Here is a 24,617-nt window from a genome sequence, read left to right as displayed (position 1 = left end):
CACACTCTCCCGCACACATAGGATCTGCCCCTATGATCGAGCTTGTCTTCAAAGTTTGGCACAATGACAAGATCGCAGACTCCGCCAAACGTCTGGCCCAACAATGTCTGATATGCCTGCAACACAACCCTGGGAAAGGAACTGTAGTACCCCGGGGAGGGTTTGGGGTTCCCAATCATCCTTTTGAAGTCCTGCAGATGGACTACATCCAGCTAGAAAGATGCCACGGTCTGAAGTATGTACTTGTTGTCGTGTGTGCATTTAGCAAATGGGTGGAAGCCTATTCAACCCGCGACAACACTGCCATTGCCACCACAAAAGTACTACTGAAAGAATTCTTCCCTCGTTATGGCCTTTGTCGAATTTTGTGGAGCGACAATGGCCCCCACTTCGTAGCCGAAGTTATCCAACTCATCCTGAAGGGGTTGGGTGTACAACAAAAGTTCCACGCAGTCTTCCACCCCCAATCTGCTGGACTAGTTGAACGACATAATGCCACACTGAAGCTCAAACTAGCTAAGATAGTGGCTACCACAGGACTGAAATGGCCAGACGCTCTCCCACTGGCATTGCTATCAATGCATTCCACCCCCACCAAACACCACTTGACACCTTACGAGGTCGTTTTCGGCCGGCCCATGAGCGTCTGGTCTGCACCGAAACCGACTTCCATTCACGACGTCCCGGACGTCCTAATGTCTGATTACTTATACAAGCTGACTAAGACACTGTCTGTTATCCACCAACAGGTGCTGCATGCCATTCCTGATGCTTCCAGGGGTCCCGGACACGACATCCAACCCGGGGACTATGTGCTGATCCGGAACTTCCAGCGTGCAAAGAGTCTGGAACCCCGGTGGACGGGCCCCTGGCAAGTCTTGATCACCACCCGAACAGCTCTTCGAGTGGAAGGGAAGCGCAACTGGGTGCATGCACACCACTGTAAGATCTCCTCGACCCTGACGACGACCGAGGACGTGGCCACCCAAGAAGAGCTCCTGAACAAAGACCGACCATCCCTGAACTGTTACCCTGATACAGAGACACTCGAATTGGCAAAATTTCCCGATCCCACTGTGCCATCCAGAGAGGGGTATAACCTGCGACGAAAGGAGGGAGCCTCGGCTAAGCAGACCGCTGACTAAGTCATAATTCTCAGAACGGTGACCTAACACTACCAAGGCTGCCAGGAGAGAAGCCAGACGAAGTTTGTGGTTCTGCCTGCTACCGAGCCCCACGAAGATGATGGAAGCGCCCGACATGAAGATGATGGAAGCCCCCGGCACGAAGATGATGGAAGCAACCGGACATCTGAAGATTCGCTACAGAAACCCAAAGATTGACAAAATCCACAGTTCAAAGACTATTGCACTTTTTATTGCCCTTCTCTTTTGCCTCCTCCTCATGACCACCCTCTGGATTGTGGAAGAGAGCGCACCAGCTCATGAGACATTCCTGACCACCGCACAGCCTACCACAATGAAAGAACATTACCTGATTTCTCTTTCTCCCCAACTCCAAGAAAGGCGTAAGGAGTTTTGGAACAACTCCTTCGTGCAACTGCTGCACCAGCACAATCTTGCCACCAATGCCACCAACTGCTGGATCTGTGGGTTGCTACCCCACGCCACTGGACATTCTATACCCTTCATCCCTTCACCCTTCTCAGTTCATGGCTCCTGCCTTGCTTGGCTGATCCTCTTGCAAGAAAGCTACAGGGATAATGTCACTTCCAGTAGAACTATGACACATTTCTTTCATGGGGTCTGGCAGAACAAAACAAGGAAAACTGCTGCACACTTTTGCCCCTTGACATCCAACGACTATCCACATGGACATCCCAGTCAAAGAACGGATTGAAATGCAGGTGTTCAACAACCCAACCAGACCCACCTTCTCCTACCTCTGGGAATGAACAGCTGCCACCCTGACTGTGGCCCTATCCGTCGTCAATGTCACAGGCCTGATGTGTATCGAAGGGCTTGGGACACAGCTGGTAGCCCACAGCGCTTGCCGCATCACCAGAACTCTGGACTCAACTGACCCACCCTCTTTTGTCACTTCCCCGAACATGTACTTTTGTTTGTGGTACAAAGGCTTACACCTGGCTCCCCAAAGGCTGGGGGGGCACCTGTTATATTGCCTTCATCCTTCCTCCGACCTATGTGGCTCCAGCGAATCATCACCGACAAAAACGAGCGAAAGTCATTGAGCAAGCCAACTCCACCGAAGCACAGTTCCTCGACGCAATGAAGGGACTTTTTCCACTCTGGGGTCCGGATGGCGAACAGCCGTGCCATCCGACATTTGACCCAGGCAGTTGAAACAACAATGAACATTACAGCTGGCATCCTCACGAACAATACAGCCGAGCTTCAGGGGGTCCGCCTGGTGGCTCTTCAGAACCGCCTTGTTCTAGATGTGGTTCTAGCGGATCGTGGAGGAGCATGCCGTATCATTGGGTCCAGCTGTTGCACCTACATACCGGACAATTCACCCTCAGTGTACAAAGCCATTGAACACCTCCACAGACTTTCCTCAGAAGTTCACCAGGAACAAGAAGAATGGTCGCTTGGTGGTTGGTTCTGGAGTACTGTGAAGAACTGGGGGTGGAGGTTATTTATGATCATACTGATACCGATTGTCGTGATATGTGGATTCTGCCTGGGCATTCAATGCCTCCCGCCTTTGTGTTCACTATGTGCAAATTGTATCTGCCCTAAAACTCTGGACTTCGAAAAAGAATGTATGAGAGCATTGTACGATGTCGAGGTTAGGAACATGATGAGGATAGACATTGATTAGACAAGCTGGCTAGATATGTTGAAAAGGGAGGACTGTTAAAATCTAGCTTGCGACATCAACACTATTGGCGCCATCTTGTCCCTTTTCAGGCTCATTCGTGCGCGTAAGTGGCAGCCATTTTGAATGCCATGGCTTCTCTGCCCACTGACGATAGCCAGCGCGTCTCTCTCTCTCTCTCTCCTAACCCCGCAAGCATCCCCCGCACGTTGACAGCCCCCGCTCTCACATGCTTGGGCCATAAACCCCTCTTCAGCGCGACCTTGCCTCGGAACCACATCCCGTTCCCAGCCAAACACCTCCCTCCTTTCCTTTCATGACCCTGTATCCTTTGATAAACCCCTTTCCTCTGTGCCCGATTGTCCTGCTCGTTCCCAGGCTGCCACCTGGCCCTGCGGATGCAGTTTATTGCCTCCATACAGTAGGAAGCTTCCCCCATCAAAGGATCCACGACTGATCACAGCCCCCACCCCATGAGATCCGATCAGCCGCATGCATTCCGGGAATCGACGGAATGCCCAGCTGCGTGACAATCATCACCTGTTGTGACCGGGGTAGGGACTGTAAATGTGTGTGGGAACGGGCTTGAAGCGGGGATTCCGAGGATGTCTTTCCGTACATCAAAGTGTTGACAAAGATGTGTTTCATGCAATAAAGCCATAAAACTGTGTATAAGAGGCCAGGCCTCAGAGATGCGGTTAGAGCACCTCGAGAAGATACCCTGTTGTCTGATTTGATGTGTTCTGCTCCGTCGGAATAAACTCCTGTTTCCTGCCTTCCAGTTTCCAGCGCCTGCCTCTTTGTTTGATAGATTTGAGTGGTATGAGAGGCGGCTAGCGCCGGGCAACACTGAAGAAGGTTCTTGGTCGACATCGGCCCTACCCTTTTTCTACAACCGTGCCCTCTAAGTTATGTCTGAGAATGAAACATTGTCGTTTTAAGAAAGTCATATTCAAAGTTTGTTAGCTTCCTCTCCCTTTTCTACAATTACATTGAGTTCCTCAGCTAAACAACAAAATGAGACAGAGAAACTAACACGATTGCATAAGAAACACATAAGTACCGAACGTCACGGTCATTTTCTTTTACAACATCTAAGGGCAGGCACAATCCCCTGGGGCCTTCAGGTAAAAAAGTCCCAGTACTTTTTACTGAGGACGCTGATTATAAGAAAGGATTCAGTTACATTAACACCAAGTGTAGTAGGGACCTGATGGTCCACACTATTGAGACAGCGCAATAAAGAGCTACAAGAACTCTAGGTATTGACGCAAGCAATTAAGAACAACCGATCCGTTGCGAAAGCTAAGGCACTTTTAGATAAAACTGAGAAGGAAATTCTGGCCTTTAAAGACAACACTCTGAATGCAAAGACGTCAACATTTGAGAAGGATTCAAAGTCATTCAATATAGAACAGGTATATCCCTTTTTAAAAGAGGACTAATATTCCCAACTAGAATCACAAAGAGCTTTAAGTAATTACCAGGGTAGGTCGAGAAACCGGTTTGCTATGTTTTCAGAGACTTCTTCGGAGTCCTCTGGGGCAGATTCTCGTAAAAATAGTTCAAAGAAACAGGTCTCTTTTTTAGAGAAGGGAGGCCAACAAAGAACAAGGTTCAAAGCCCCTTGGGAAATGAGAACACGGAACAGGTTTTACAAGTCGTAAAAACATCTACCATTGTTAATTTGTCAGAAAAACAATCAACTAGTGAAGAAGAAAAAGTACTCATTCTGGGCTTGAAATTTGTACCACAAAAACCTACAGACTATACAAAGTTAAAACTTGAAGCAGTGGAAATTTGTGGAAAAATCAGATTAAAATCGTTTTTTGCTATTGCAGATCCTATGATAATTAGAGAGGTGACTGGACTTCGAGTCAAATCAAAATTTATCCCTACACAGAATATTCCTAAACAAATTCATGCTTTTGAACAAACCATACTCTCGTCAATAAATAAACCAGAGAGGTCTAAACATTACATCCAAAGGAACATCAGTCTTAAGGAACTAAAAGCAGATACCTTGGTTATTCTAAAGCAAGCAGACAAAGGTGGTGCGGTAGTGATTTGGCCACGAGCAATGTACCTAGAAGAAGGGAGAAGCCAGGTCAACAACCAAATCTGGTATCGTAAGGTAAAAGAGGATCCAATCCAATCCATCCAAGGATTGATCTCTGAGGTTTTAAAACAAGTCCTCGAAGCTGGATTCCTGTGACCTAAGGAACATGAATTTGTATCTAAAAAATTTCCAAGGACTCCTGTTATATATTTCTTGCCCAAAATTCATAAAAACGTAGCTAAAGTGCCTGGGAGACCGATAGTCTCCGGATGTGACTCGGTTATAGAGCATATCTCTAAGTACGTAGACTTCTTTTTAAAACCTTGTTTGAATGATGTAAAATCATACCTACGTGACACAACTGATTTTATCAATAAAGTAGAAGGTGAGGCCTTTAATGACCAAGAACAGTTAATGGGGACACTCGATGTCACATCGCTTTGTACACAAATTCCGCAAGATGAGGACTTGGAAGTGATGGAGCTTTACCTATATGGCAGGGATCGCCCCCATAGAGTGCCAACGGCATTTATTCTATAATTGGCAGAGATAGCTCTTAAGAAAAGCTATTTCAAGTTCGAAGATAAATTCTTTGTACAGATAAAAGGTACAGCCATGGGTTGTCCTTATGCCCCAGGGATGGCTGTGTTGTATATGGCTCAATACGAAGAAAATTTTGTTGAGAATAACAACCCTTTTAAAGACAAAATATTGCAATGGCTGCGATATATCGATGATGTCTGGCTCCTGTGGCAGGGGAGCCAGGCAGAATTGATATCGTTTCATAAGTGGCTGAATAACCGACTGTGAGGACACGGACTCTCTAGACGCACAATCGGAGCACTTTCCTCCTCATTGTTCTCCCCTTCTATATTTGCAGAACGTCCCCACAGAGTATGTTCCCTTTAAATCTTATGGCTGGGCCAGTCATGTGACGGGGTCACATGGTTCAGGGATCGTGAAAAAGGAAGACGCCGCGGTAGAAAGTTGTTCGTTGGGACCTGCTTGTGAGGAGCGGACGCTGGTGACAACCTTCGAAGTGCTGCCGTGGAACAACGCCACTCCGTCGCAGGAGAACCCGGAACCAGCTACTGCCGAAGGAACTTCACTGCGGGAGGAGAGGATGAACAACCGACAAGGAGGGCAGCCAGACCCTAGCTGGCAACGCGCTGAAGCCAGCCACGGCCCAGGAGAAGGGTCGTGGCTCAACAAGGTAAGGGGACGTCTCGGGCTGGCGCCGGAAGGTACCCGGGATGAGGGGAAGGCTGGGAGTAGTAAGGGTGAGCAAGGCTAGAGCCCTTAACCGCCACAGGAGCGCTTACACTTTGGTGACGGTAGTGGTGACTTTCCCTACACTTTCCCGGCACACCCGCGACACGTAAAGGAAGGAGAAAGCCCTTCCTGATATTTCTTTTCTTCGTTTTATTTCTTCCCCTGTGGTCCGACTCAACATACTGCGGAGCACCAACCAAGTCCAGCGACGGGGAGGGGCTGCCACAGAACACGGAGGTGTCCCCAGTAATCCCTGGAAGGAAGCGGACGACTCCCATAATCCCTTGCAAAGAAGGTCTCAGGATAGACTCTCTAGGAGCCTCTGGGACGAACATTCCCTGTTTCTTCTAAAGTTTGTGTTTTCACCCAAATAAACATAATTTGGTAAAAGAGCACCCTATCTTGTCCTGGTCTGCTTCTCGCCCACGTTACACCAACATAAGGACATCAACTTTTCAGTACAGGCAAGCAATAAAAACATGACTTTTTTGGATGTCGAAATTAGGTCTGAGGATAGCCAACTATGCACATCCTTGCACAAAAAAGAGACAGATAAAAACACAATCTTACATTACACAAGTGCCCACCCCAAAAGCCTTAAAGAAAATCTCCCTTACGGACAGCTGTTAAGAATGAGGAAAAATTGTTCGGAAGTATCTGATTTTAATGAGCATGCACCTAACTTCTGTAATGAGATGGCTACAAGGGGCTACCCTAAGAAATTATTGAAACATGCAACAAAGAGAGCAAGGTTTACACCTCGTGAGAGCCTCCTACAAACTAAGGAAAAGAGAGAACTTGAAAAACTAGTTTGTGTAACAACTTACGGCCCGACACTAATAAATTCAGGCAAATCATACCGAAAAATTGGCACCTATTGGAAAGCCAGGAATGTCCCTTTCCAAAGCCTTTATTTGCTATGAAAAAGAACCCCAGCATAGGCCATCAAATACGTGCAGACATCACTCTACCGAAACCAAAAAGTGATTTACTCGCAAAATGGAATATGAAGCCAGTCACATGCCACCACAAATGTGGGACGTGTGTGGCTTGCAGCAATACAATTGAAGGGACTGAATTCCAACATAAAGGAGTCAGGTGGAAACACACTGATTTTTCAAATTGTAAAACCAAAAGCGTAGTTTACGCGATAAAATGCCTGCCCCTGCGACCAAATTTATATAGGAAAGACATCGCAGCAGGTGAATATCAGAATCACCCAACATCGGTCGAGGATTAAAAAGAAAGTGATGACTGCTCCAATTGTCCAACACTTTGTAGCTAAAGCTCATGGTGAAAATGAATTCTGTTGGACGGTTTTGGCAGTAATAAATACAGCTAAAAAACAGATCAATTCAGAAAGCCTGCTGTTGCAAAAAGAGGCTTACTTAATTATGAAGTTTAATAGCACAGTCACGGGACTGAACAGTATGAGTGAACTAAATAGAGCTTGAACTAGAAATGAAGAGTAAACCACCTAGGGTCACAAACGGCTGGAGGTCTCTCCATGGCTTTTAATGAAGTAGTCGTTTTTTGATTAAAATAAGGCATGGCCTTTTCCAATGTGTAGTTTGCGGGTATAAACATTTAAAATAACAACTACTTTGCCCTGAATGCAGTGTTTTGAATCGGAAAGGATTCTGTATTCCAATAGGGCAATGTGCTGTATTATTTATTTCCCTAGCGTTAGAAGACACTTTGATGCGATTTAAATGAAATACAAAGTGGCTTGGAAAATAATTCGCTACAATTCCACCACGAGGCGATTCTTCTTGATGTTGCCGAAATGGCCGAACATTTTAAGCCTTGGCATTAAACAAAATGTTCATATTTATTGCAGCACACAGTGGCTTGAACAAGCTTTAAGACACACAGAGTCCTAGCTGGTACTGAGAGAAATACAGACAGGTAGGCCCTCTTCTAAGATGAGAATACCATCAGGATTATTAATATGCCCTAGACTATAAGTAAAACAATTTTTTTAATGTTTCAGTACAGCTGCTAACAAAATGAGCGCGGATTTTTGATCCGACGTTTACGACAGTGTGAAGGTTCGGACCACACTAATTCAGGAAATGTATGCGGTCCATAAGGAATAACTAATTTAATAATGAGTAGGAAAGGGAATAGAGACTAAAACTTGTTTTTTTCTACAAACTTCTTTTTTAGATTAAAAAAAAGAAAAAGCCCTGATGAGAATTCTATGAAGAGTTCAACAGAATTTGAAACGCGTCGGCACATGGTTTAAATCCACTTTAAATCAAGGATAAATATCCCTAATACCTATAAGACGTTGTCCATTATAGTTATAAAATGAAAAATACTTCATGGACACTAGAGAATAGAGCAAGATTCTTGTAAAGTAGTTGTTTCTATGTAGTATATTTGTCTTTTGCAAAGTATTTGTCACAGAAACTGTCTATTTCAAAATATTGTTTGAGGTTGTTCGTGAAAAACGGATTCATTGTTATTCCATTTGTATAACTGTTGTATTACATGTTTTTTGTGTTATGAAAACTGCAAGACATTGTTTTAATTTCTCTATGTGATTCAAATGTGAAAATCCTATTTAAAATATCAAAGTAAAAGGTTTGAATAAATTAACCAGGACAAACATGAGTTGCATATGTTTGACTTAGAAGCTCAAACAATTTAAGCTTTTCTGAAGTGTGGAGAATTAGGCATTATTTTCCCAGGTGTATATCTAGTAAACAGCCCTGCATATTCTCTGTCTCGAGGGCCTAGCTCCCCTTGATTTATAAAAAAGATGACACCCTGTAGCACCCCTGAAATTGCTAAGTGAATACATGTTGTGTGTAACCTGGAACTTTTAAAAATGCACTTTAGTGCACTTTTCACATTTTTAGCTAATTACCATCAAGTTTCATTTGACGGTAATTAACGTCCCCTAATTGCGAAATCGCTATTTTAAATATCATCATGCATTGCATTTGAAGCAGCACCATTTATGATTCTTTAAATGCAATTGCAATTTAAGTAAATGCAAATTTGCGATTACTTAAATTGCGATTTTTGCATTTGGGATGATGCTAACCAGTATTGAAGTGTTTGTGCGCTTTCCCTAAAACATGTTACAATTGGCATATACTTGATTGATACATTTAATTTACTTGTAGGTCCCTAGTAAATGATACTACATGTACCCAGGGCCATTATATTTAATGCAACTAGTGGGCCTGCAGCACTGATGTGCCACCTACTAAATTAACCTTTAAACCATGTCTTAGATCTGCCGCTGCATCCTGTAGTGTTGTTTTAAACTGCTGTACCGACCTTGTAAAATCAATCCTTTTTAATACTTATAAGTCACCCCTGCGGTAGGTCCTAGGGTCTCATAGAGCAGGGTGCATTGCATTTAAAACGTAGGCTATTTGTAGTTGAGTTATCAATGTCCTAGTAGTGAAAAACTCCTAAAGTTATTTTTCACTGTGGAAAAGCCTTATCTCTCCCAACTACTAACTCTAGGTTATTTTATTACATTTAATAAATGATAACTTTGGATTGGGAGCTGATAGAGATATGCTGTTTACACTCAAATCAATTCTATTCACAAAATTTTTTATTACACTCAAATCAATTCTAATTAAAAATTCTCTGTAATGGTAAAGTCGGATTTTAAATCACAGTTGTGAAAATACCACTTTCAGAAAATTAGCATTTTCTTGTCCAAACCATTTGTGTCTTCTGCCAGTGTCCTGTGACTGGCTCTGTAGTTTGTGGATTGATTCCAGACAGTGACACAAAGAAGGGCTTAAGTGTGGATAGCCCAAACGGATCTTTGCACTACAGTGATAACCGCCCAAGATACCTGGGCTTCTCTTCGCACTACATCGACAACCATCGGCAACACTCTCCCTGCTCCTCGCGGCCTTCTCCACCATAAATGGAATCCTTTGTGCTGGACTTTGAGAAGGTAACTTTATCAGTGGGATTAACCTGATCCCTGAATCCATCCCATGCTGCATTACAGTCGGCCTCAATTTGTGACTTTCCCCTGGTCTAGCACAACCAGATAGCTGCAAATAGCGCTTTGTGCTTATAGGTGCAATTCACACCTAACCTTTTAAAACTCTCTAACTCCTGTTGTACTGATTGGATTTTGTTTTTCTGGTATCATTATATCTATTAAAATGTACTCTATTTTCTCAATTGGTTTGGGACATTTCTTTTGTTGTATTTTCACTTTATTACTCTTTGAGTACTGCCTAAATACTTTACACGTTGCCTCTACGTTAAGCCTGACTGCTTTGTTCCAAGCTACCAGAAGGTGCACAGGTTAATTTAGTGACTTTTGTTGTTCACCCTGACAATGATTGTAATTGTTGCCTGAGTGGGGCTGTCACCCTCCTCAATCAATAACCCAAGCTGAAACCCCAATCTTGCTGATGTATTTGTTCTAATAAATCTAAGGGTTTTCAAGGTGCTGTGTGTAAGTGGATGGAAGAGAAGTGGAAATACTGATGGATTCTGCTGCCTGGATTAGCATTGTGGAAAACACTGTAGCTTAAGAAAAACGTGATGGGAATGGAATTGCAGGACCCAGATGGTCGACTTACTGGGTACACCGTGCAAAAAATTGACTTGTGTGGATATTTTTGGGTTGGTTTAGAATTTGCTGGAAGAAGAACTAAAGGTCAAGTTTATGTGGTGGAAAAGCCCATCAACAAAAATTGGGGAGGCAGTTGGATCCTAATGCTAATCCACCTGTGTTTGCAATTTTGGAGGGTACAGAGAATATGTTTGTGAAGTCTTTGAAGCTGAATGTTGCCTCAGGTATTTAGACAAGGCATGGGGAAGTTTATGGGACACAAGACTACTGTCAACCAATGCAGCTCCTTCAAAAGCGGAGGATGAACCCGCAGGTTGGTTAAGGATCATTCTTGCTGCAGTATTCTGCACCACCTGGAGTTTGGCCAGCAGAGTCTCTCCGACTTCCGCCAGTAGAGCATTACCATAGTCCAAGCGACTGGTGACCATTGCTTGTACTAGAGTTCTCCGATAGGGGACGGGAATGTAGGGTAATACTTTCCTCACAAGTCGGAGGGCATAGTAGCATGAGCTTGTCGTTGTGGAGACTTGGTCTTTCATGTTCAGGGCTCGATCAAGCTTTAGACCCAAACTTTTTACTGATCCTTTGGGCGATGGCGTGGATCCTAACTCCTGTGGCCACCAGTTCTCTGACCAGACATCTGTGCTTTTCCCAACAACATCAGCTCGGTTTTATCCGGGTTCAACTGGAGACTGTTTGCTGTCATCCAGTCCGCAATGGTAAGCATACCTACGGCAAAACGAGCTTTATCAAGAATGGGGTTCGATCCAATGTTAAAGATAAGCTGTGTATCGTCTGCTTAAAAGACGGTTGCAAAGCCCAGTTGTTCCACAATCCTGGCCAATGGGGCCATATAAATGTTAAAAAGGGTAGGGCTCCGACAAGAGCCCTGTGGGACGCCTCTGCCCAGATACCTTCTTTTGGATGTGTAAGGACCCAACATCACTGTTTGGAATCTCCCTGACAGGAAGTCATTTAGCCACTTATTGCCACCCCATTTATACCCGAGGCAATGAATCTCTCCGCCAGCCTAGAATGTGAGATGGTATCGAAAGCTGCGGAGAGATCGAGTAAGATTAGAATTGCTGAACCCCCTGCATCGACAGTTAGTCTAAGCGAGCCTGTCTGCCAGAATCGCGATCTCAGTACTAATCCCTGGCCTGAATCCTGATTGCGGATCCAAGAGCTGGTTTTCTTCAAGATAAGTACTGAGTTGTCGATTAATAATCCCTTCGAGGATTTTACTCAAGAGTGGTAGAATGGAAATAGGTCTATAATTTCAAAGTATAGAGGGGTCCGCCGGAGGCTTTTTCAAGATAGGGCGCACAAAGCCTCCTTCCATATTGATGGAATAGAGCCAGTGAGTATTGACCGATTAAAGATGTCTGTAATCGATTGAACACAACTGGTTGCTAGGAGTGTCATTATCCTTGGAGGACAGATATCCAAAGGTGACCCAGACTTGGCCGTAGCCAAGCCTTTCATGACCTCCTCTGTCGTAATTACTGTGAATCTGCTCAAAGAGCAAGCTTCTCTAACATATTAGGTACTCCTACATTGTGTAAGGCTAGTGGGAGAAAACTCTCATACATTTTTTAGATGTTATTATGAAAGAAGTGTGCTAGTGAATCACATACAAAGGGAATTCTCGATGATCTGTGTCAAGGGGTTAATTGAACTCTTAGAATCATCTCCATGGGTTTCTCCAGTCACTAAAAACCACATGAAAATTAGGGCTGTGTGTCAACCTCCCCAGACTTAATGAGGAAATTTAGATAGACAGACATACCCGTCCCAATCAACACGAGGTAGTGTCCATGCTTGCTGGGTAACAGTGTTCTCCTCATTAGATCTTTCAAGTGCGTGTCATCAAGTGGCCTTAGGGGAGGAATCTAAATATCTCACAGGCTTTTGTTACTCCACAAAGAATGTTTTGGTTCTGTAGGACGTCATGTCAGCCCGTCAGTGTCTCATAAAGGAAACTCTTAAAGGCGTGTCTGATGCAGTGGTTTTCCAGGACGACGTCCTAGTGTTTTGGAAGGATATGCATGAGTCTGATCTGAATTTGCTAACTGTGTTCAGTGAGTTGGTGAAATGGGTTTGACTTTGAAATGAACAAAGAGTAAATTCAGGTGTTTGTGGCACAAAATTACCCGGGATGGTATGTAGCCAAGCAAAATCACGTTCACTCACTGCTGCTCTAGGCCGGAATGGGAACCCAAAGCAGTCCCGGCAGTTTTCTCTGACCAGATCTTGGAGAAATATAGCCTGGCCCAGGGAGGCTGAAATGATTGCTTGCTGCTTTTGTTACTAGGAGGCTGATATTGCAGCACTGCTGCAAAACTGGCGCCCGGAACCAAAACTGGCCCCCATCTCTGCAAAACCGGCCCCAACCCTTCCAGCCTCCTGGGGAAATGCCCGATGCCTGCTACGGCCAGTAAAGCCCTACTCCTGGTCCCACCTGCCTTCCTGCCCTCCACGCCAAATCTGCTGAGCCCTGCCCACCACCCCCTTAACCCTCCATCCCATGGACCTTAATGGCAGCCACAGCACAGTTCAGCCCAGCCAGTAAATGGTGCAGTCTGGCCCTGCCAGCCCACCTTACCTGCGACCTACCTGTTGAGGAAGGGCCTAGTCCTTAGACATGAGCTTGTCCTTTGGATGCTGCATTGCCGTGGTTGTCTGAGGCCCCCATCCTCCCATCTGCCTCTCACTCTCCAATACTCTAGTGCTGATTGTGACCTCTAACCTTGTCGTAGTTCTCTCTCTTTTTCACTTTTGCCCTTCTTTTCACTCTCTTAATCTCTGCTACTTTTGCCTGCTTTTCACTCTTCAGCACCCTTCTTTCACTCTTACCTGTCTCAATCTCTGCTCTGTTGCCCCATTTTTGCTCGTCCCCCTTCCTCTCATTCTTTAGCACTCCTGCTCACATCTCCCCTTTTTTTGCTTTGGCTTTCATTTCGGTCCGTGTTTTCAATCTTCTTTTTCACTCTTTAGTCTTTTCAACTGTTTCCCATCTTTCTCATGTTTCCTTTGCCATTTTGTTTACCTTCTTTCATGCCTTCTTTCTCCACTGTGCTCCTGTGTTCTGTTTCTCTATGCCCCCTGCTGCCTCTCTGGCACCCCACTGCCCCCACATCTGCAACTCTCCTTATACCTCCCTCAACCCATGCCCCACAAACATCACCCCTACTGCACACCATGCTCACAACCACAGCCCGCAAGATGACAACACACACAAAACTCTCTCCTCCCTCACCTGCTTTCTCCTCAACATGCGCTCGCTATCTAACACACCATGGACATTTGGGACCTTTTGCATGACCTCTCCCGAGACATACTCTCCCTCTCTGAGACTCGGCTTAAAACCACATACATTCCAGACATCGCAGTGTAATCCTGCCCTGCTACAAAATTGCAAGACAGAGAAGAACCATCAGACCTGGAAGAGGAATTTCAATCACCTACAGAGAGAACATCAACTGCTCCATTACTTTGGCTAACAGTGAAGACTGCCTAGAGCACCTGGCCTTCAAACTCAGTGCCTTGAACGCCACCACCCTGGAAGGAGCCTTTCTCTACTGGCCCCAGATCCAACTTTGGCACCACCCTTCCGGACCTCATCACCCCGATAGTGCTCACATACAGCTTTTTCATCCTACTGGGAAACCTCAACTTTCACCTGGATGACCTCAACTACCCCAACACCACCTACCTCCGGGAAGACCTGAGCATACTAGACCTGACCTAATGAGTGAATACCCCAACCCATATTACCAGCCATCTCCTCAACTCTGTACTCTTCACCTGCCCCAACATAACCATGGACAAACCCACCCTGTTTATCTGGATCAACCAGATGAACTCCCTCATCCGCTTCAACCTGAGTGTGCCCAAACAGTCTAGACCTCAACACAGAAAGACTTACTGACATGACTGGTACAAAATTCTTGCAGCAGTGTGGATCACCGAGTTTCAGTCACGTCGCCTGGCCCCCCACGACACTCACACACTCTGTCAAGAACTTCAACACCTGGATCACCTCTTGTACAGATTCCCTAGTTCCTCTCTAAACCGCCCTTACCTCCCGTCTCAATTCACAAGCCAGCTGGTCCACAGAAGACCTCTGACTCACCAAGTGCCACTGCAAACATCTGGAACACTGATAACACTACACCCACAATGGTTGTGACAGAGACACCTATAAATTAGCCCTCCTGATTTACCACCAGCAACTCCGAGCCACCAAGCGCTCAGCTCTCACAGAACAGATTGAAAACACCCACACTACCTTCAAAGACATTTTAGCCATAGTAAAGGAATTCATGTCCCTTGCTTTCAGCTCCACAACTATCAGTCCATCACAGGAACACTGTACTGCACTCTCCACTCAAAAACATGACTTTCCAACCAGACCTCTCCACCCTCACCATCCTCCACTCCAACAGCAAAAGGACTCTGGATACCCCGACCTACAGGCTACCCAACACCCCATCAGTAACACCATGCACCCAATCTACCCCATGCCCCGTGCTGCACCTTTCTTTGCTACATTTTTAGCTGAGGATTAGACTACATCTGTTTATCCCTCATACCCATCCTCAACGACTCCCTCCCCACTACCACTTTCCTAATATCCAGAAACACACCATCATCCTATTGCTCCTGAAGAAACCTCTAGCAGACCAGAAAACACTGACACACGCTGATGAGGCCTAAGGCGGAGGGGGGAATGGCGGTTCCTGATTTCGAATTATATTATTTGTCGGCACAGCTGCAGAATTTCGCGAAGGAATTCAGAGGCCCAGAGCAGACCAGAGGGGAGGGGATACAGAGGCACATCCTATACTATATTATCATGCAACAGAGGCTTGCATTGAGAGATTTAACTCTGGAGGAGAAGACCTTGCGGTTATGTTGGCATAGAAGTTTGAAAAGAGCGGGGGTGGTGCACCCATATGCACCAGAGCTCCCTCTCTGGATGCTGACGGCGTTGCCGCATGGCGGGGATTGGTCCCCACTACAGGACTGGGAGTACTTGGGCCTTCACGTGATAGGCGATCTATATGCTGATGGCGAGCTATTGCCCTTCAGGGTACTTCAGGACCAGTTTGGCCTCCCTGATGGAAGTTTCCTGTTGCACGCAGCCGTGATGGCGGCGATACGGAAGCACTGAGGGGCTGGGCTGTTGAAACCCCGCACGACCATGGCCTTCCAATATGTAGTAATGGTGGTGGGTACATTTAAAGCGGTTACCTGCCTCCAATCTAGAATGTTACACGAAGGCCTAAAACCACTTACAATCCTGAAGCAAAAATGGGAGTCGAGTATAGGGACGCCCATACCAGACACAACGTGGGGTCACATCTTGAGGAGGACGTGGAAGGGGAGAAGGAATGCCCGGTTTCAACAGGTGCACTTTTTTGTGATACACAGGGCTTACCTGACCCCGGGAAAGCTCCGGAGGCATTTCCAGGTGCAATAGGCAGCATGCCCTAGATGCCTGTCACCGGATGCGGAATTGGACCATATGTTGTGGGATTGCCCAAAACTGGGGTTGTACTGGTCAGAGGTGGGGGCGCTCCGTAATGCAGTCACTGATCGACAGGTGGAATATGACATGTCTGTTGCTCTGATTTCCTCACACAGCTAAAACTAAACTCACTAGCAAATTCATTCATGTAGGCCTTATTTTGGCCCAGAGAGAAATCACCTGGCATTGGAAATCGAAAGAGGGCCCATCTAACAGGAGATGGACGAATGAACTACAGAAATGGGCTTGAAGTGAGAGTGCGGTTAGACTCCGACAGGCCACCCGTACAGCCACCGAGAAGGGCTTGGAAATGCAAGGGCCTGGGAGGCATTAGTGCAAGCCCTAAAGGATTATTTGACTGAAGACGAGGAATAGGAGGTGAGACCGCTATAGGAGGTTCCATGAGACGTAGTAACAGATGCGTATTGATCCCTCAGGTCGCAGCTGATTATGATTGTATGTAGGTGAACCTGGCCCGCACCGGCAGCAGTTGGGGGGGTGGGATAGGAGAGGAACAGTTGGGAACTGTTTCAAATGGGAGGGAAAGACTAGCAGACGCCAGAATCATCTACGGGCCATTCTGAGGAGTACCGAGGAACAGGTCCCCTGTACTGTGGTTAGCTACATTAAGTGTAGAATAGTGGGAAATCTTATGAGGGAGGTTCCAATGGATGACTGAGAGCGATTGGGTTGTGTTTCTGGGGACATTATTTGATTCCTTCTGGAATTTGTATTCAGTTGACGTATTGAGGGATGGGTTGGGAGCTATAGAAACGCGGATACAAAACTGTTTTGCCGACAGGATGCAATTGCTCGTTCTTTTACTTTGATATCTCTGGCATTTTTTGTAGCTAACGCCGCCCGGCCCCCGGGATATGGGCTAGATGGCTGTGTGCTGTTTAATTATTGATCTGTGGATTCCAGCTGTCAGAGATGAGAAGGTCGGGATAACTTATTGTTTGTTTATGATACTGCAATTAACCCCTTCCATGCTCATGATGAGCTCAGCTCGTCATGAGGCACAGTTGAGCTGTGCTGATGACGAGCTGAGCTCGTCATGAATATAGAAGAATCTTAATTTCCAGCACAGGGGAAAAATAACCACAGCAGCGATGTGGTTAAGACATATTTTACACTGTAAAATATGTCTTAATTGCAGTATTGCAGAATAGCGACCTGAAGGTAAGAAATATAATTTTTGTTAATATCGGAGTTAGTAATATAATTTGCAAAAATATTGTTGTTAATAATAACGATGTTTGTATTAGTGTTATGTATTTTAGCATTTTATGTGTATGTGCTACACATTTTTTGTTATGTTTTGTATGTTTTTTTAAAATATATGTATTACATTTTTAGAAGTTAGTAATTTAGCGTTTTAGTAGTGTAGCAGGTTGTGGGTTTACAGGGGAATAGGGTGGGAAGTAATTTAATTATAGTAAATCAAATAATAATTTTTAGAAATTATTATTTATTAAATGTTGCTATTTAGTTCCTTAGCGGGTTGTGGGTTTATAGGGGAATAGGGTGGGAAGTAATTTAATTATAGTAAATTAAATAATAATTTTGAGAAATTAGTAATTATTTTTAATTCATTTTGCATTTTAGTTCCGTAGGGGGTTGTGGGTTTAGAGGGGAATAGGTCGGGAAGTAATTTAATTATAATAAATTAAATATTAATTTTCAGAAACTATTAATTATTTTTAATTACATTTTGCGTTTTAGTTCCCTACCAGGTTGTGGGTTTATAGGGGAATAGGGTGGGAAGTAAGTTAATTATACAAAAAGTCATTATTAATTTTTAATTTTTGGTATTGATAATTAATGTTAATTAATTTTTATTAATTGATTAGTTGATAATTATATTAGTAATGTTAATTTAGTTTAGGAGCTGGTTGTGGGTTTATAGGAGAAAAGGGAGGGAAGTAATTTATTATAATTAAGTAATTATACATTTTTATTTATTGATATTGATAGTTTATTTATTGTTAATTATAAATTTTTAATTAATTTGTATTAATTTATTATTGATGATTATATTAATTGTGTTAATTGTTTGGGGGAGCGGGTTGTGGGTTTATAGGGAAATAGGTTGGGAAGTAAATAATTTATAATAAATGAATTATTAATTTTGATTTGTTGGTATTGCCACTTATTTTATTGTTTAATAATTATTTGGTAATTAATTTTATTAATTGAATAATTGATAAATATATTGTGTTAATTTAGTTTTGTAGCGGGTTGTGTGTTGATAGGGGAATAGGGTGTAAAGTAGGGTGTAAAGTAATTTATTATAATGAATTATAATTACGTTTTTTTATTTATTGGTATTCATGAATAATGTATTGTTTGTTTGTTTTTTAAATTTTTGGAAGACCTTTATTTAGAAAAGGGTGCACACAGCTATTCAGCCAAACATCCCGGAGACATGGCAGCAAACTTAGAGCATCAAACTGTTTCGGCACAACCAGGAGAGCTGCTCAGGATAAGAGAGGTCAATTTTTTAAATTAAAACAGGCTATACACGGTAAATACGTAATACAGTTCCATATGTTAACGAAAAGAAGAGAGAGAAAAGAAAACAGGAGGGGGCCGGCTACGGGATCTAAAGTAGATACAATCACCAGGTGGGCAGGGAAGCATGTCCAACTGTAGATACACCCACATTTTGAAGCGAACAATATAAGCAAGCATACATTTCTTAAGACTCCCGACTAATGCCCCACCCGATGAATCCAATGACAGGAGAGGCTGAGCGGCTACAGTCCCAGCACCGCCCAAAAAGTCCAAACAGTAACCCGATACTCTGACCCCCAACCCAGGGAGAGAGGAAAAAGGAAAGTCCAGTCAAACTAAAAAAGAGAAAAAGGCCATAGAAACAGAGAACGGAAAAACAAAAATACCCCACCCCCTACCCCCCACCCTGCACCCCTGCAGATGGCTACGGCCTACCCCCCTAGCAGCGTGCCTATCACCCAGCGACCAAAAACCCGAAATATAGTAGAAAAGAGATTTATAAAGGAAGGAAACACAGAAAAAGAAAGAAAAGAAAAGTTAAGGGAGGAGGAGAATCACACATTCCCGGTCACACTGCCCCCCTCCTGCGACGTACAGTCCTGGTCATAAAACAATAAGCAACAAAGCAAAGTAGATTCGGTAGAACCCAGGAAAGATGTCCTACACCGCCCCGCCCCAATACAAGGAAATGGCGGATCCCGGGTCCCTCACAAACCCCTAGCATCCGAGTCGAACACCAGTCTCACCCTTGACCTCTACGAGTGTTCACCATGAGTTCCGCACACCGCATCCGCCTATTCACAGGATAAATCAAAAGTCCAGCCAGTCCACGAATCTGTGCGGCGAGTCCAACGGATATCCACAGTCCACCACAATCCTCAGCCGCCATGACACTCGCCACGGTACGACCAGATCCCGACCGTCCCATACTCCACCACACTGCACAGCTCACACGATCGATAGATGTTCGCTGTTTCCGTCGGGTCACAGTTTCAATAAAGTCATTGGGGGACGAGCTCGTGAACACGACCACAGGCGGACTCTTCAACGTGGGCGAGCGATACACCATGGCGGCGGATTCAGCCGCACACTGCGGTACAGACATTGCAATCCATGCTTCGACACTAGATGGGCCTCGAGTCATAGATTCCGGGATCAAAATCGTAGAAACGGCTCGCTTAGGGGGACCAGACGGATCAGAGTCATTATGCGATCGGGCAGTTTCGGTGGCATCCGTGATCGACTTATGTGAAAGAGCAACCATGTAGGAGCACAGACCTTGAATGGCGGCCATCACGGTTCGCAATGATGGCTCTTCTTCACCCCGCACCGGCGCAAACTGATCGACTCCAGACATAAGTGCGCCCTTCGGGTCACCCGATTCTCCCAGGGACCGAAGTGTGATGAGGGCAGGCGGGGGCAGGAGGCACAGAGTCCAGCAGCGATAGGGCCTCTCGGACGGGGGCCCCACCCTGGCGGGAAGGGAACGCCGAGAAGGGGACCCCCGGCCACCCAGCCACTCACAGGATCATTACACCTCCTCAATGCGGGTAGAACCGCAGGCTCGCCACCAGTCCAGGGGCAGGTTGCTCTCCACTTCTATCGACCGGACCGTGTCTGGGTCCCGCGGCCGCCGTTGTTGCACTGCAACCCGGCAGGGTCAGTACTCGAGGTCTCGGCTCTCGGTCAGCGTTAGGCCAAGAACTTCCACTCGATGTAACTCCGGCAATCCGGGTCGTACGTTTCCCAGGACCACACCGCCAGTATCAGCAACGGGTCACCCACACGGGGGCGAGGCGAAAAAGCAGGATTTGTAGCAGGATATTCAAGCAGCAGGAGGAGGTCGACGGAGCCGAGAGCTTATGCGGCCATCTTCGTTCGTCGCTAGGCTCCTCCTCCGAATAATGTATTGTTAATTAATAATTGGTTAATTGTTTAATATATTAATTGTGTTAATTTATTTTAGAAGAGAGCTGTGGGGTTATAGGGCAATAGGATAGAAAGTAATTTAATATTATTAAAGTAATTATTCATTGTAATTTATTGGTATTCATAATTAATTTTTTGTTAATTATTAATTCATCATTTAGTTAAAAATAATTTGATAAGGATGTTAATTTTAACCCTGAGCTATCCAACACTTTCCCTATAGTTATACTCTCTGTAGTGGGAATAGTAATGTTTACCCCTATGGTCCAACACTTTCCCTACTGTTGCACTCTCTGGAGTGGGAATAGTAATTGTTACCCCTACGCTATCCAACACTTTCCCTACTGTTGCACTCACTGAAGTGGGGATAGTAATTTTAACCACTTCGCTATCCAATACTTTCCCTACTGTTGCACTCTCTGGAGTGGAAATAGTAATTTTTCCCCCTACGCTATCCAACACTTTCCCTACTGTTGCACTCACTGGAGTGGGAATTGTAATTTTTACCGCTATGCTATCCAACTCTTTCCCTACTGTTGCACTCTTTGGAGTTGGAATAGTAATTTTATTCCCTCCGCTATCCAATATTTTCTCTACTGTTTTAGTTAATGTAGTGTATAATTTATTTTAAAAAGATTACAAATATTGTCATTTTTTAATTTGTTATATATATATTGTTATATTTTATTTATATTATTGTTGTATGTGTATATATGTATTTATAATTTGGGTATTTTGAAAAATAGGATTGAGGGATCGGATGTCTTCAGGTGATGAGATTTTCTAGTACAGTTGGATGTCATCTGCGTAAAGATGATCGTGAATGCTGAATGCCTGTAGCATTTCTGTTAGTCGTTCCATGAATAGGTTGAAGGTAGAGGGTGAAAGAGAGGATCCTTGTGGGACCCCAAGTGTGACCGGAGCAGTCATAGAAGGGGATTGATTTACCTTGACTTTTTGCGTTCTGTTTTGAAGACATGAAGTGAACCAATTTAAGACAGACTCTGATATTTCCCTTCTGTGCTCTAGTAAATCAAGTAAGTAATCATGCTTTACCGAATCAAAGGCCGAAGAGAGGTCCAAGAGGATTAGTAGACATGATTCGTTTTGATCCAACATTTTTAGAGCATCGTCCAATACATAAGTTAGGGTTGCTTCAGTATTGTGCCCAGAGCGAATACCAGATTGATGCCATGCAAAGAGACTGAATTGGTTGATGTGGTTACATAATTGGGAGAAAATTGTTAAGGTTGGTTGGATAGGCCATTGTTTTTTATAAAATGGGGATGACCTGTCTGTCTTTTAGGCAGTGCAGTATTTTACCATGACGTAGTGAAGCATTTACAATCCAAGTCCAAAGTGGAAGTATAGGTATTTTGATGTCATTGAAGAGATTGGAGGGTAGAGGATCACTGAGAATTGTGTTTTGCTCAGTTGTTTCGAACAAACTCCAGGAGGTATTATTTTTTCAGGATCACTGACACAACATCGACAGTCAAAATATCGAGAGGACAAAATATCGAAGCAAAAATATCGACTGCAAAAATATCGACTTCCTATCTTCAAACAGGTAAGTACAAAAATATTGACTCCAAAATACCGAGTGTAAAAAATATAGACTGTCAAAATATCGATTTTTTTAAATATCTTAAAAGTAAATTAAAAGTAATATAATATTAAATTAAATTATTTAAACATATTTAAAATACTTAAATAAACGTAAAATTGAGAAATAATTCATGTAACTAAATATATATATATTTTAAATAACATATATATATATATATATATATACATATTATTTACAAAACATATACAATATTTTTACCGTAGGATAGCGAAAGGGTTAAATTTACTGTAACGACTCCAGTGAGTGCAACAGTAGGGAAAGCATTTGATAGCGTAGGGGTAAGAATTTACTATTCCCACTCTAGCGAGTGCAACAGTAGGGAAACTTTGGATAGTGTAGTGGTAAAAATGACTATTCCCACTCCAGAGACTGCAACTGTAGGGAAAGCGTTGGATAGCGTAGGGGTAAAAATTACTATTCCCACTCCAGAGAGTGAAACAGTAGGGAAAGCGTTGGATAGCGTAGGGGTAAAAATTACTATTCCTACTCCGAAGAGTGCAACAGTAGGGAAAACGTCGGATAGCGTAAGGGTTTAAATCACTATTCCAACTCCAGTGAGTGTAACAGTAGGGTAAGCGTTGGATAGCGTAGGGATAAAAATTACTATTCCAACTCCAGAGAGTGCAACAGTAGGGAAAACATTGGATAGCGTAGGGGTAAAAATTACTATTACCACTCCAGAGAGTGCAACAGTAGGGAAAGCGTTGGATAGCGTAGGGGTAAAAATTACTATTCCCACTCCAGCGAGTGCAACAGTAGGGAAAACATTGGATAGCGTAGGGGTAAATATTACTATTACCACTCCAGAGAGTGCAACAGTAGGGAAACCGTTGTATTGTGTAGGGGTAAAAATTACTATTCCCACTCCAGTGAGTGCAACAGTAGGGAAAGCGTTGGATAGCGTAGGGGTAAAAATTACTATTACCACTCAAGAGAGTGCAACAGTAGGGAAAGCGTTGGATAGCGTAGGGGTAAAAATTACTATTACCACTCCAGCGAGTGCAACAGTAGGGAAAGCGTTGGATAGCGTAGGGGTAAAAATTACTATTCCAACTCCAGTGAGTGCAATAGTAGGGAAAGCGTTGGATAGTGTAGGGGTAAAAATTACTATTCCCACTCCAGTGAGTGCAACAGTAGAGAAAGCGTTGGATAGCGTAGGGGTAAAAATTACTATTCCCACTCCAGTGAGTGCAACAGTAGCGAAAGCGTTGGATAGTGTAAGGGTTTAAATTACTATTCCCACTCCAGTGAGTGCAACAGTAGAGAAAGCGTTGGATAGCGTAGGGGTAAAAATTACTATTCCAACTATTCCAAGTCCCTCATAGAATATGAGAACCGACGCATCTCCCTATACCCGGACTACACTAATTTGGTACAAAAACAGCGGTCCTCCTACTTCGAGGTCAAAAAGAGACTCCACAAAGCTAAACTCAGATATGCCCTCCTGTTCCCGGCCCGCCTTAAGATAATACACAATCAAAAATCACACTTCTTTGAGAGCCCCACCGACGTGGAGGAATGGCTGGAGGTGATGGACATAGAGGGTAGCCAAGGGGAGGCCAGGGAAGTATCAGTCGGCAACTCCGAGAAGGATTCGAACCGCGCCGGAGGAACTTCCCTTACCCAGGCGCCGAGATCGAGACGGCGTAAACCCTCCAAAACTCAACAGAAGGGAGAGCAGTTGGGCGCTGTTGCCATGGTGGGAACCTTCAGGGAAGAACCGGACGCAATCAGCACGGATACGGACGTTAGCACTATGCACTCGGACTCAGAGCACAGCGTGGACCTGTTCCCAACCGTGACACCAAGGGCAGGGGATGAACTATTGGACAATGGCCGGGAGTGATCCTTCAGAGTGCCAGGAGCTGTGGATCTACCAACTAATGATATCCTTTCTTTGTGTCATTTGCAGGAGGGTATGACCTACAGGGCAGGGGGGGTGGGACCTGGGGCGGCCGGGCGGTGAATTGCTGAGACGCACAGATGATGGGCCTAAGCCCAATGTTTCGTATTTCTTTAAGGCAGCCACGGTATGTACCCCCACTGTAATTATACACCCTGAGGGGCCATGACGCCTCCTGCGTGCCCTCCCTGGAGGCCCTGTGAAACCAATAGTCAAATAATGTCCTCCCCAGCGGCGCCGTGGAGCCGACGGCGCCAGATCAAATGACTAAGCGGAACAGTATAGTGCTGGGGCAGCCCCCCAACGGCGCATGCACTAGTGATTGGATTGTTATGGTTGGAAATTTTTTGTTAGGCACAGCAAACTTTCTCAGCTGCGCCAGAAGAGTTCTGAGTTGGGATG

This window comes from Lissotriton vulgaris, chromosome 5 (genome assembly GCF_964263255.1).
Source record: "Lissotriton vulgaris chromosome 5, aLisVul1.2, whole genome shotgun sequence".
Lineage (NCBI taxonomy): Eukaryota > Metazoa > Chordata > Amphibia > Caudata > Salamandridae > Lissotriton > Lissotriton vulgaris.
This window is presented reverse-complemented; position numbering follows the sequence as displayed.